Here is a 12,907-nt window from a genome sequence, read left to right on the forward strand (position 1 = left end):
GTAATGTCATGTAATGTAATGTAGTGTTGCGTTATGTTTCATAACACAACGTACTAACATAAATGAAAAGTACATGTAGCCTGATTAAGAAAAATAAAACTGAAATAAATAAATGGAGAAAAATAATAATAAATGTACACACCCCGCAGAAAAGAGAAAAAGAAATGTGTTTTTACTTTTTATACTCTTGCAACATGCTGCTACAGGGTTAATATTTTTGTGGCATCACTTAAAACCAATCGATATAGATATAGGGTTATATACATATATATAAATGATCAAGATGACGAGACGAGTTGAAATCCGGGCAAACAAAAGCACGAGTTCGTAAATAGGCTTAATTGGCCCACTACCACGCCCACAAAACGCCATTAATCCAAAACGTACTATAACTAACACTAAATAAAGATAAAAAACGCTTATTTGGCACATGAGATTTTGAAAAAGTGGGTGTGGCTACCCACTAATAAGTTTAATGTACATGTGTATCTCCTAAACCACTAAAGTTACAACAACCAAACCTAGAGCAAATATTCTAAGAATTACCGACAGTATGAAATTGGATAAACTCGTATGACAACCCCGCTCACTTCCCATATAACGATACTGTTATAAACTACTAAGAGCGGTATAAATCAATAACTAAATACGCCAGAGATATTAAATTCTACCTCCGAAATGGTATGCAAGGGCTTTAATGGAGGCGGGATCAAAATTGGACGATGGCCGTTGCACCGCCCACTTTTAAGGAAAGTCTCATATCTTAAAAGCGACCGATTTCAATCAAATTTGACACGTTGTATTCACCTGATATTCTTACGTTACAGTGTGAAATTGGGGGAAATCGGACTTCATCCACGCCTACTTCCCGTACAACACAATTTTAAATTCCTTTTGAAACTTTCACTTTCTACATAGTATACAAATCACGAATGTATTACTATATCAGGACAAAACTTTGCACGAATAGGGCATTTGAGGTTTGCCACCTTATTACTAAAATTTGCATAAATCGAACCAAAACGGTTCAAGTCCCCAGGCACTGAATATGTGGACCCAATGCTTATAGTTGATTTTTTACCGAAAATATCGGTTAACGTGGGAGATAATATAGTTGAAATTCTAGAATTCTTTCCTGATAATAGTATATCGGTGTGTAAAAAATGGGTTGAATCGGGTTAATACTTCCCTTAGACCCCATACACCTAAGATTTTCGAGCTTCTGCGTGACTTTATATCGTCAATATGTGAGTTGTCTTAACAAAACTGAGAGAGCGTGTTTTTCTTACAGCCGTGCATTTTTGCTTGCCTTATACCTCATCTAACAACTCTTATGTATCTAAAGGTACTTCCCGGGCTTCAATCCTTGCAAGTTGCAAGAGTATTAAATGTTGGGTTATACCCGTACTTAGCTCTTCGTTACTTGTTATTTTCCACATTTTATGGATTCGTTGTCTGGAGGAGAGCGTTCGGAAAAACCACACTAGATAAGCAGCTGGAGCGTGTTCAAAGAGCAATCCTCATCGGCATCTGTGGTGCACTAAGGACAACTCCAAAAATAGCACTATTTGCTATTTAAACGTCTGCTTACCTAACAAGGAGGTGGTCGGCGGCGAAAGCTTCGATCTAGATCACTGTATCGCAGAACCTTCTCCTGGAGGTTCCCTTCTCAGCTCACGCACCTGCGAAGGATTTGTGGGCGGGGCTAAGGCTTTGGAGAAAGAGTGCAGTGAGTTTTATCTCGGATGGATCCAAGTTAAGAAGGAGAGTAGAAGGTAAAGCCTTCTAGGGAGCTCCCCATCAACTCTAGTTTTAGACTACCGAACCATTGTAGCGTCTTTCAAACGGTGGTGGCTGCAGTTGGTATTGCTCCGAAGTATAGCTTCCTTCAGAAAGGTCTGCATTCACTCCGATCGGCTATGGTGGCTTTAAGCTCGCTGACTGTGCAAAACTAGGTATTAAACTTGTATGGGTATTCGGTCTCAGCGGAATCACCGGAAACTGCTGAGCCTTGTTAAGGAAAGGACCCTTTCCCCAATTTCATCCGATTGAAAGCGATGTCTTGCGTCATAGCCTTCGTTTCTTGGACATCCAGTGAACTCAGAAATGGGCGGACAACACCGTAAGAGGTCCTCCGGACTACGGTCTAATAGGTTCACATGCGATGTGCCTAAATATTCTGTCGGACGCTTTTTGTCAAAGCTATTTATATGGAAGAAAGCGAGGTGCCCTTCTCTATTGCCCGGATTTTGTCAGACTGAGATTGAAATATCTCGGGAGGCACACCTTTGGCGAACCAAGTGAGACTCATCGTTTTTGGATCAACCATACGGCCTAACATAACCTATGTATTTACTCAAAAGGGTGAATAAGGAAGTGACAAAGGTAAGGAACCTTATGATGAAAGGAATAAAAAAAATTTGATAATACTATTAATTAAAATAGTTACCTGGCAGGTCCTAAGACGTTAAAAAGAAATAATATTATGGACTACGGCCAATACAGAACACATGAAACCCATTTGCAACAGTTTTTTTTGCAATTAAGAGCAACAGTAATTCAATCATGAACGCCTACACACAGTATTATTATTATACGAACACACATATGTACATATGTATTTGTACATACATAGGTATACGAGCGTGGCCTACTGGAACAAAGCTGTGCGCAGGCGCAAAAATCAAGTTCAGTTCCTACTTTTGCACTAGAAATATATACATACATATGTACTATGTATGTACACATGTATCTGCAACAATATACTTAACATAGGTGCAGATATATACTGCTTTTATACAGCCTTTGGGAAGAAAAACTACAAGTATTTTGCAGCAACTATTAATTCGCCAACTTTCGAGCTTAAATAAATGTACATAGTGATAAACTTTACTTGCGGCAACTTTTCCCCTTCAGCTTTGTTGATTTTTCTTGCTTTATGCATTCACATTCCTGCAAAACGTATAAACCAACCAATTTGCCAGATATTCTACATACATATGTACATGAGTATGCAGTTTCATATTTATATAGCTATATTTGTGTACGAGTATGTATATGCCGAATGTTCATGTGTTGCTGCTACAATGGGTTACGTCTCCCTAATCGCTCATAAAAGCTCATGCGAAACACTGCTGAAGATTATGGCAAAAGTGGGCAACAAGAAGGAATAACAATAAGAACTAAAAAAATCAAAATTGAAAATAATAAAAAGTAAGAGGAAGACAGACCAATAAAAAGACAACCACATGAATATTTTAATGCAGTTTACTTCCTTTTCAATTTACGAGGGTGCGTCACGAAGTTTGCAGAATGTTAAACCTGGTTCGCAAGCATAATAGTAACATAATCTGTTACTAAAAAATGAAAAAAAAAATTTTAAAGATCTTCAGCTTTATGCTGTAGTAATATGATCTGAGCGGTTTCGTCAATGACCCTGCTTTAAACAGTAATTCGTACCTTCGTGAAGATATCTCGTCAAAAAAGGTTTTCCAGCAAATTGTTATAGTAGTCCGATATTGGCGGTTCTAACAAATGAGTAGATTATTGCGGAGAAAAGAAAGTGTGCAAAATTTCAGATCGCTATCTCAAAAACTTAGACTTGTTTGCGTATAAATTGACAGGCGGATGGAAAATGCCCGCTGTGTTCAACGTAAGTACCTCAGAACAAAATGGCAGTATGGAATGGACACACTAACCACTTTGGTGGGGTTCGAGACCCTTCTAAAACCTCTACCGTAATTTGGGTTCGGCACCCGGTTGCAATGCAACTCCACACTTAACTGAAAAAATGTCAGTTCTGCCCGCATTTGGAGCGAACTCCAAGGCTCCTATTTCCCATGGTACCCGAATTAAGTCCCGGTCAGACCTCGTAGCCGTAACTACTACCAGTTGAGCTTCTATACTGCTCTGGACTGGTGACCAGGGAGACGTATGGACAGACGGATATGGCTAAATCAACATATGTAGCTTTGTCCTTCTGATCAATTAAAAATATATTATATAGAGTATCCGCCGTTTCTTTCTGGGTGTTACAAATTTCGTGGTGCACTTAATAAACCCTGTTTAAGGTATAAAAATTAATAATTTCAGGTATTTGTTTTTGGGAGGAATATTGGTAAACATATTGACAAAGGAATTACGCGCAATCCACTAACTTCAAAAACTATCCCTCGTATCGTTTCGTTTACTGATCGCAGAACTTTGGTATCTCTCTCTTCACTGGTCATTACAATTGTTCTTTAGTCTGTTTTATAATACAAAATTGCTGACTTAGTCGCTGGAAACCAGCTGCGTCTTCATTGCAACAATTAAATGCGGTTGTAATTTTCCATTTGGCTGCACTTGTGGAGTTCTTCGCCACTCTTGAGTAGTAAGCTTCATAGTCGTTTTTATATAAAGTGAATGTCTTGATAGCTATCTGAATATACTCATATCTACAAATGCTTAAGTCCATGTGGGCATTTGCATGTAATCTTCAGGGTAGCATAATGCATCTGGTAATGTTAAGTGCGATTGAATGGAACTTAAGAGAAAGTCAATTGCCTACTTTTATAGTTATCCGATTGCTACTTCAAATGATAACCATAAATGTGATTTGCTAATTACATAAGAATTTTAGAGACGAACAGATGTATTTTGGGAAACCGAAATAAATTTTGCCAATTTGATAACCATAATTTTTGAAGTGCGATTCGTGCCCTTTTAATCATATTAGATTCTAATGTTAGTAGTAGATGGAAATTTAGAATTATAGCTTTCGTTTAAGAGTCTATATAACCGCCTCGTCTCGCTTGATCTTTCTAGTCTACTTATTCAAGTTAGAAAACCAAGTGTTGACGGTAAGAGCAAACTTTATAAGTTACTCATCATCCCAGTCCTTTTGTAGAGGCATGGGCGATGGTAACACCTGATGAGTCGGCGTTACGAGTTTTCGAGAGAAAGCTCCTGCGGAAGATTTATGGTCGTTTGCGCAATAGTAATGGCGAATATCACATTCGATGGAACGATGAGCATTACGAATTATACGACGACATTGACATAGATTAGCGAATTAAGAGGCGGCGGCTAGGCTGGCTAGGTCAGTCTCAAAAAGTATTCGACGCAGTACCCAGCAGAGGAAGAGGAAGATCCACACTTGGTATCTCGAATTGACGCCATATTGCTATAAGAAGAAACGAACGGTGTCTACCGTTATTAAAGAAGAAGAAGAAATGCTGTGAACGTAATTTTTTTATTTACTGAATAAAAAATAACAAGATAGGTCTTGCAAAAATGTGAAGATCGACAAACTAAATTGTAAGTATAGTTACTAGATCTTTTATACCGAAAATTTAATTGAATTTGACATTACTGTTTACAAGATAACGACTGAAATAATTGAACACTTTCCGAGTATCAAAACTCAGCCCAGTTCATACTGCTGGCACTCTCAATAACCGTTTAATTGAGCAGAGAACTTGTATATAAATTAACTTTGACAAATTGATTTGCAATAATGATTGTTCCGGCACATTTGTTGATGCCGCGCATGCTCACCGACACTTGCAATGCCTCAACTAATTGAAGTCAAGTGATTTTGCCATGCAGAAGCTACAAGTTGCCTAATGGATGATGCCCTACAACCAATAGCACAATGAAACTCTTGAAACAGCCAAGCGAAATGCACAAAAAGCTCCAGCGCCAAGGGCCGCGCCTGCCTAAACTACATCAGCGCCTATTTGTGTGCGCTAGCGTCAGTGTGTGCGGCGGTGAATTGCCGCTATGGAATTTGTGGTGAATTAAGGCATTCGCTTGTCTCAAACGTCATACACAATTATGCACAATATTACTCGCTTCTCCGTATCTCTGCTTTTCTCGTTCCCTTTAACTTATTTGAAACTTTGTGTGTTTTCATTGTTTATGCTTTGTTCGCAACTCACTAAATCAAAAAAATATACACCTTTTTTATTGTAGACGTATCGTCCATCCATCCCAGCGCTGTGGGGTAAGCCCACACTCACGCGATGTGAGTCGAACGTCGAGTCTGTGAGCAAGCAAAGTTGCTAAGTGTTTGCTTGAAGCCAGTTCAGCTGGCAGTTGGCGCGGCTAGCTTTGGCGACCGGTGCAGTGACGCTGCCGCTTCACTTATGTACAGAAGTATTTGTGTGTGTGTCTGTGTGTATGAGTGCGGAGCGGGAGCTGCTCGTGGCCGCCGGCTCTGTTGTGGAGCGTTCGAGCTGTGTAAAATCGGTTAGAAAACTTTTCGCAAGCATTGCTCTCGACAGTCTTCGTACAAACTTCTAAGCAAACAGTAGAGTGTTTTGCTGCAGTTTCACAGTTGGAATTTCATAATTTGGTAACGTGTATGAGACGCGTCGCGCTGCGCTGGTCAGCTACAACATAACGAATAACAACAAACAACAGCAATAAAACACAAATAAAATAAATAAATGAATGATAAATGTGGCTAGATTCAAAGCAACAAAATAACTACTTAATAATACTCAGACAATAAATAAGAAATAATTTAAAAAAAATAAAAAAATATTGAAGAGCGGCAAAGGCACGGCGAAATATTTGAAAGGCACAAAGAAGACACCAGACAACAGACAACAACAGTCATACATATGGTGAGTTATGTTATGTTTTTTTTCAAAATTCGCAATATTTACTTTATTGTTGTTGTTGCGCGAGATTAATATAATTTTCGGAATGCTTGCGTTCACGCTAAGTCGCGCGTTTGCCTCGCTTGTTTGTTGAAATCATCTGCAATTGTTATAATTTTTGCCTTGATTATTGTTGTTGTTGTGGTTTTCGAGTTGCAAAGTACATATGTATAAACGAACTGTCTATAAGAAGTGTATGCATACACATACGTTCATATAACTATGCTTGTCCACTAACTGCTTTCGAAAGTTGTTGGAATGCCATCACACCTCCTCAAACACCTTCGAATACCGGCTACTTGGCTGGAGGACACGTAACCGCTTTCAACGCGCACACACATATACAAGTAGATTCACACATTCATACAAACATTAAGTGTCTTCGTACGTGGGCAGCATGTGGTGGCGAAGGAGCATGTTTTGCTCGCGTTTTTTTCACTTTTTTAGTTGCAAATTAGTATTGTGTTTAGTGCTTCGCTGTCGGCAGCGTCACAACAAAGCAATAAAACCGCGAAGCTATCAGTGTTGTGAAAACAAAATAGGCGCACACAGGCAATCCCCACGAATGCGGTCACGTCCTGTGTGTAATGCCGGCAAGCGTTGCATTTACATAAATAAATTCCAATACAAAATACTTGAATATGTTTGTATGTCAGCGTCCCTAAGCGTGCGTTCAAGTCAATAAACTCATCTAAGTAGTTATAAAACCGCACCTCAGTGTACAGTGTATATGCGATAGTTGTGGGAACGCTGTGGCCGCTAAAGGTGCTGTCGAGGTCTTCCGCCATGCGTCGCCAAATGAAAACAATACAAATGTAAGACTTTGACCACTAGGTGACGAGCCTCAAACCACACCTTACAGGACACGCAAGCACGTTTGTCTATGTATGTGTGTGTGTGTGTGCAAATGAGCAGGAAAAGAAACAGCAATAATCCGCATAAAATATTACAATCCGAAGCCTGCAGGGAATACCAGCGGCAGCAAAGCATTTTTCTGCAATTACGTCAACACTGTCGAGTCAATGTGGAAAAGGAAGAAACAAAGCAACAGTGTGCGGTGAAAGGCTGACAAAACGAAATATAGAATAGAGAATACTTATCAAATCATTTTGTCAGGAATTGTTTGTGTTTACTTGTTTCAATAACCCTCAAGATTATATAATAGTTAGTAAATTGATGTTTCAAGATTATCACCTGGTAACCCTTTTCTGTGCAAGAAAAAAGTTTTCATATATAGACGCAAGCTTCAAAATAATCGTATTCAAGTTATTGTCATGGGATCACACTAGATATTTCTATAAAATTTTATCAGAATAAATCAGTGAACCGCAATTTCGCAATTTCGCACTTTTTTCACTAAATCTCAGATCTACAAATAATGCACTAAACATAGCTATCTAATATTTTTCGCACCTCACCCATAATTCCGTGAAATTTACTAAAAGAAGTTCAGAAAAATTGTTCACTTCTGATCTCCAAATAGCATCTTAATCCGCTGAAAGCTGGACATTCACAAAGACATCCATCCTTCCGATACTAATTTACCAAGTTTATGAAGGTGGAAGATTAGAGTTTGATGCCCTGTGATGAGCACTACAATGTTTCTGCCTACCGAAAAGTAGAAAATCTTGATATCTCCACCATCAATACTATCTTAAAGTACTCTTGTGGAATGTTCCGTTTAGCTTATGTTTTAAAGTGGGATATTAGGGGTAGATGCCACGTGATGAGTCCTACAAATTTTCCTCTTACCGAAAAGTAGATAATCTTAATATCACCACTACCATCAATACTTCTGTAGGATGCCCCGTATTGATTGTGTTCCAAGCTATGAGGAGTACCACTAGTTATTTTAACGGTATTTTAGTGTTTTTTGGATATGAAACTTCGCCAAATAAAACAATTGCGATAAGTAGTGGAGACGAGTTTCACAGATAAAACTCATAACATGTTTAACATCTAACTTAAAATGGCACGAACCAACACGATCTTTTATCAGAAACCCTTCATAAAACTTTCGCTTAGAAACTTTTCCAGAACATAAATATTCTAGACTTTTGTTTTTACGCCAAATCTCGATTAATTAGTTTTCAACGGAGAGTATATGTCTTGAAACCGAGTGCCTTTTCTTGATGTTTTGTAAGCTATAAATTATTGTTTTCATCTAGAATCTAAGTTTAGCATAATCATTTTAGATTACCAATACCAATATGTAACGGTTTCCTTGATTTCGAACTAAAAAGTTTAGGTCTGCGTCTTTTTCTCGACTTTTTCAGTACATATTCTTGATCATCTTTCGTTTTGACTTCAGTTGTTCTCTCAATTTGCTTTCTCCAATGCAAATCTCTTGATATGTATTAAATCGTCTTGTACCTAGCTATTGTAATTAACATAAATCAGAAATGTACCGAAGCATCCAAGTTGATGATTACACTATTTCAGTTTTTATAAATCGCCTGCTTCCTAAATTAGCCATGTGTGACGCCATTGTCAAGGTCATACCAGCATCATCTTAATATTCCAGACTCAACATCAAAAATTTCATAACATAACCTTACTTTCCAAGGCATCATCTTAATATTTTATAAAGCTTCCAGACTCAACAACAGACAACAGCGTCAAGGAACAATCTCAAAAAAAATCATAACATAACCTTTCTTTTCAAAGCAACCTCTATTATTTTGGAAAGCAATGGGAAAACTCAACTCTTTTGACTTTTACGAAACGTGCTCAAGTCCACTGTGCGCACTTATAAATATCATAAGTATTTGAAGACATTAATGTATTCACTTAATAAAAAAAACTTACCACATTTTTATCAGCATAATTTTTTATGTGAGCAACACTACAAGCCGAAAACTGGCAATAAAAGATTTATCATACGTTTTCGATTAATTGTTATTACTTTTTACTCCATCAATTTATATTTAAGTTTTACTACGACGTTTTGACGTGTTTATTATTCAAAAAAAAAATAAATAAAAATATATTTGCAAAACAGGAAAAATTATAAAAATTTTCTTGTGAGTAAACAGATGTAAGTATAATATTAAAAGTGGACATAATGAGCATATTCAAGCGCGTAAGTTGGAGAACGGAAGAATATGTAATAACTCAGGGGCTTACGAGCGGCTTTTGTGCATTACTATGTGTTTGCTGTTGTTGTAGCTTCACCCAATTTTGGGCAAGTGGCCGTGAATTATAAATTGAATTACAACTCTACGTACATACATACATATGTACGTATGTAGCACCTCAGTTGAAATTGTACACAATTTTGAGTGTCTTGTGCGTAGGCGTCGTACACGTAACTACAACAACAACAATTAACAACTTAATGACTAATTCGGAAATTGTGCCATAAGCTGCCTTAACCGGAGCTTCTCGTTGTTTCCTCGCCCTTTTTGGCGACAATTAATTTTGTCAATGCAATTTAATTTAATCTAATTGTTTTTTTTTTCTAATTTTCTTATAGAATTTGATGACCAACAGATCGACTTGAAAACAGTTCTAAGCAAAGCGATTAGATGACATAAACCCAAACATTATTGCGACTAACAACGCTGAAGAAAATTGCCTTATGAAAGATATTGATAAAAAAAAATTGAACTGTGCGAAGCCAAAATAACCTCGAGTTTAAGCTATTATATTACCGCCTTCTCGAAGAGTACCTCTTTCACGCGAAATATCAAAAAACGAAACAACTTAATAACAGTTATTACCAGCGACAGTGACTGTGAATTGGAAGAAGCATTGCAACACCCGAAAGCCTCAGCAACAAATTTAGTAAGCGACTGGCGGCAAATAAACGCTTCATAATCGCACGCAGATCGTTTGACAGCAGTGCAAAGAACCATAATAGTTTTGAAACAATAATAACAACAACAAGCGCTTTGCTCCAATCAGCGTGTCTGTTAAGACGCGTGAATCACTCGACGACACGTCACCAGCGCGCCTGCCACCGTCTGCCGCCAACAATTGATTGCGCTTGTGTTTAAATCATCAGCAGTCAAACAGCTGTGGGACGCTTGCGCTCGCGGCAAACAAGTTACACACGCCGCTGCCAGCAAACGAGGCGATAGACGCGGCTGCTGCGAACTTAGCTAGCCCACACGCTTCCTTTAAAGCGCTGCCGACGCGCTGGCAACAGTTGGTGCTGCCTTCCGCACGCGCGCACCGCAACAACAACGTCTAATAATTAACAACAACGTCTAATAATCAACAAAATAAAGCAAAAACAAAAATTTAAATAATAGAAAACAAGTATTAAATTGACAGCAGCACCGTCGGCAATAACAAATTAGCATCGCCTCATTGTTTTGGTTTGTCGCCGTCGCCGTCGCCGTTGCCGTCGCGCAGTAGCTTCGTTTTCGTCTTCGTAACCGCTTTTTTGTGTTTTTTTTTGTTGGCCGGAGCAAATCATATTTGGCGATGGCGTCACAAGGTGTCGCAGCAGCCAACTCAAGGCTGGCTCAGATGCAGGTGAGTGTTCGCTGTTCTCATTGCTGTCTTAGCACGCACACATACACACTTACATGCATGCATTTGCATAAATTAGTATATATTAATCTGGCTGCTAATGTACTTATAAGCTCTGAAAATTATGTAAAATCGCTTTTGTTGACATAAACGCATTTAAATGAGCGACGAAAGTGGCAGGTTCGTGAAAACGCTTATGTAAGTCACACAAGGCGCGAAGCGGCTCGCGAACAATGTGGGAAATTAATAAGGTTCATATGCATATATGTACATATTTATTAAGGGTATTAATTTCAAATAAACCGACCGTTTGCGCAATATTTTTCACAGCGGTGGAATTCGGTGGATGAAAACTAATCGCAGTATTAATATTGTTGCTGCAAATACATATTATAAAATTAAATACATTATTCGTATAAAAAGACAAAAACAACATTTAAACAAGATTTTTGGTGTCTATTTTGAAGTCCTTTCCTCTGGAATCTTTTCTATAAGTACATAGCTCCGGCTACAATAGTGTATTGTTCTATACTTAGCTTCAGAAGACCACTTTTTATGTAAATTTCAAGATCACAAGGTAGTCATCAGTGTACCTAATCACTACATGGTATTTAACATCACCAAAATACAAAACGCCATTCAAAATTTTAATTGAGTTATAATGAGGAAAGATACGAAAAATAAAAATTTTAATTGAGTTAAAATGAGGAAGGACAGAAAAGTAGTAGAGTAAATACTCGTCTAATTAGAGTTAAATCACTGCCGAAATATATTCTACTTTGTTTCTTAATATAACTATTTACCGAGGTCTTACGTGTTTCTGGTTCCATTATAACCCGAACTCCCTAACTAACCAGAGATCAACCTGCCTTGAACAACATTGTGTAGATGCTATTTCAAATAAAAAACGTTTCCACACAATATCCTGGTTTTGATCGAACAGTTTGTATGACAGTTACATCCTATAATGGATAGCGGAGGTTCTGATACATAAGCAGCTACTTAGGGAAAAATCTCAAAAACTTAGGATATTTACAAATAGATGGACAGACAGGGTCTCCGGGCTTTACAAAGACACATTAATGAACATTTAGTTATACAAGGGTCTTCTCAATCTTTGAACCCTTACATAATATTCAAACTGACCACATATTTAAGGCAGTTAGCTCTCGATCTATCAGATGAAATGTAATCCAAATGAAGGTCAATTTAAATCTTACATTAGCATGCGGAACTAATTTGTCAGTGGTTACTCTAAAATTTTCGTTTCGCTTCGTCATTTCTTAATCTCATATTTTCGGAACAGGATTAGATTATACTGTGCGGCTGTCACGCCATACATAGACCTATTAGTCCTTAGTAATGCCAGTGGTGGATTCAGAGGGGGAAAATATCCCATTCCAAGGGCTAAGTGGTTTGTTAATAATTTTACTACTCTGAAAATTTATAAAGTAACTAGAAAAGCAACGATACTCATCGCAGCCGATTAAATGAATTTATAATTGGGATTTTTTACCTATGTGATATTCTATCTCTAACTCATTCACTCAGCGCGATTCTTCAGAAAGGGAGAAGCAAAAGTCAAAATACATACAACAAGTTACCTACCACAGCATTGGAAACGTTGAAGAACTACGATGTAGGCCTACACTCCATAATTAATAGTTTTCTTCGCATATTCTTCACACTTCCTGTGACGAACTTCAACACTTCGCCACAAGAAAACGTGACTGAGGATGAACATTAGTTTATATTTTATTTTTCGTAGTTACCATGAATAT

Source organism: Bactrocera dorsalis, chromosome 2, assembly GCF_023373825.1.
Source record: "Bactrocera dorsalis isolate Fly_Bdor chromosome 2, ASM2337382v1, whole genome shotgun sequence".
NCBI classification, from domain to species: domain Eukaryota; kingdom Metazoa; phylum Arthropoda; class Insecta; order Diptera; family Tephritidae; genus Bactrocera; species Bactrocera dorsalis.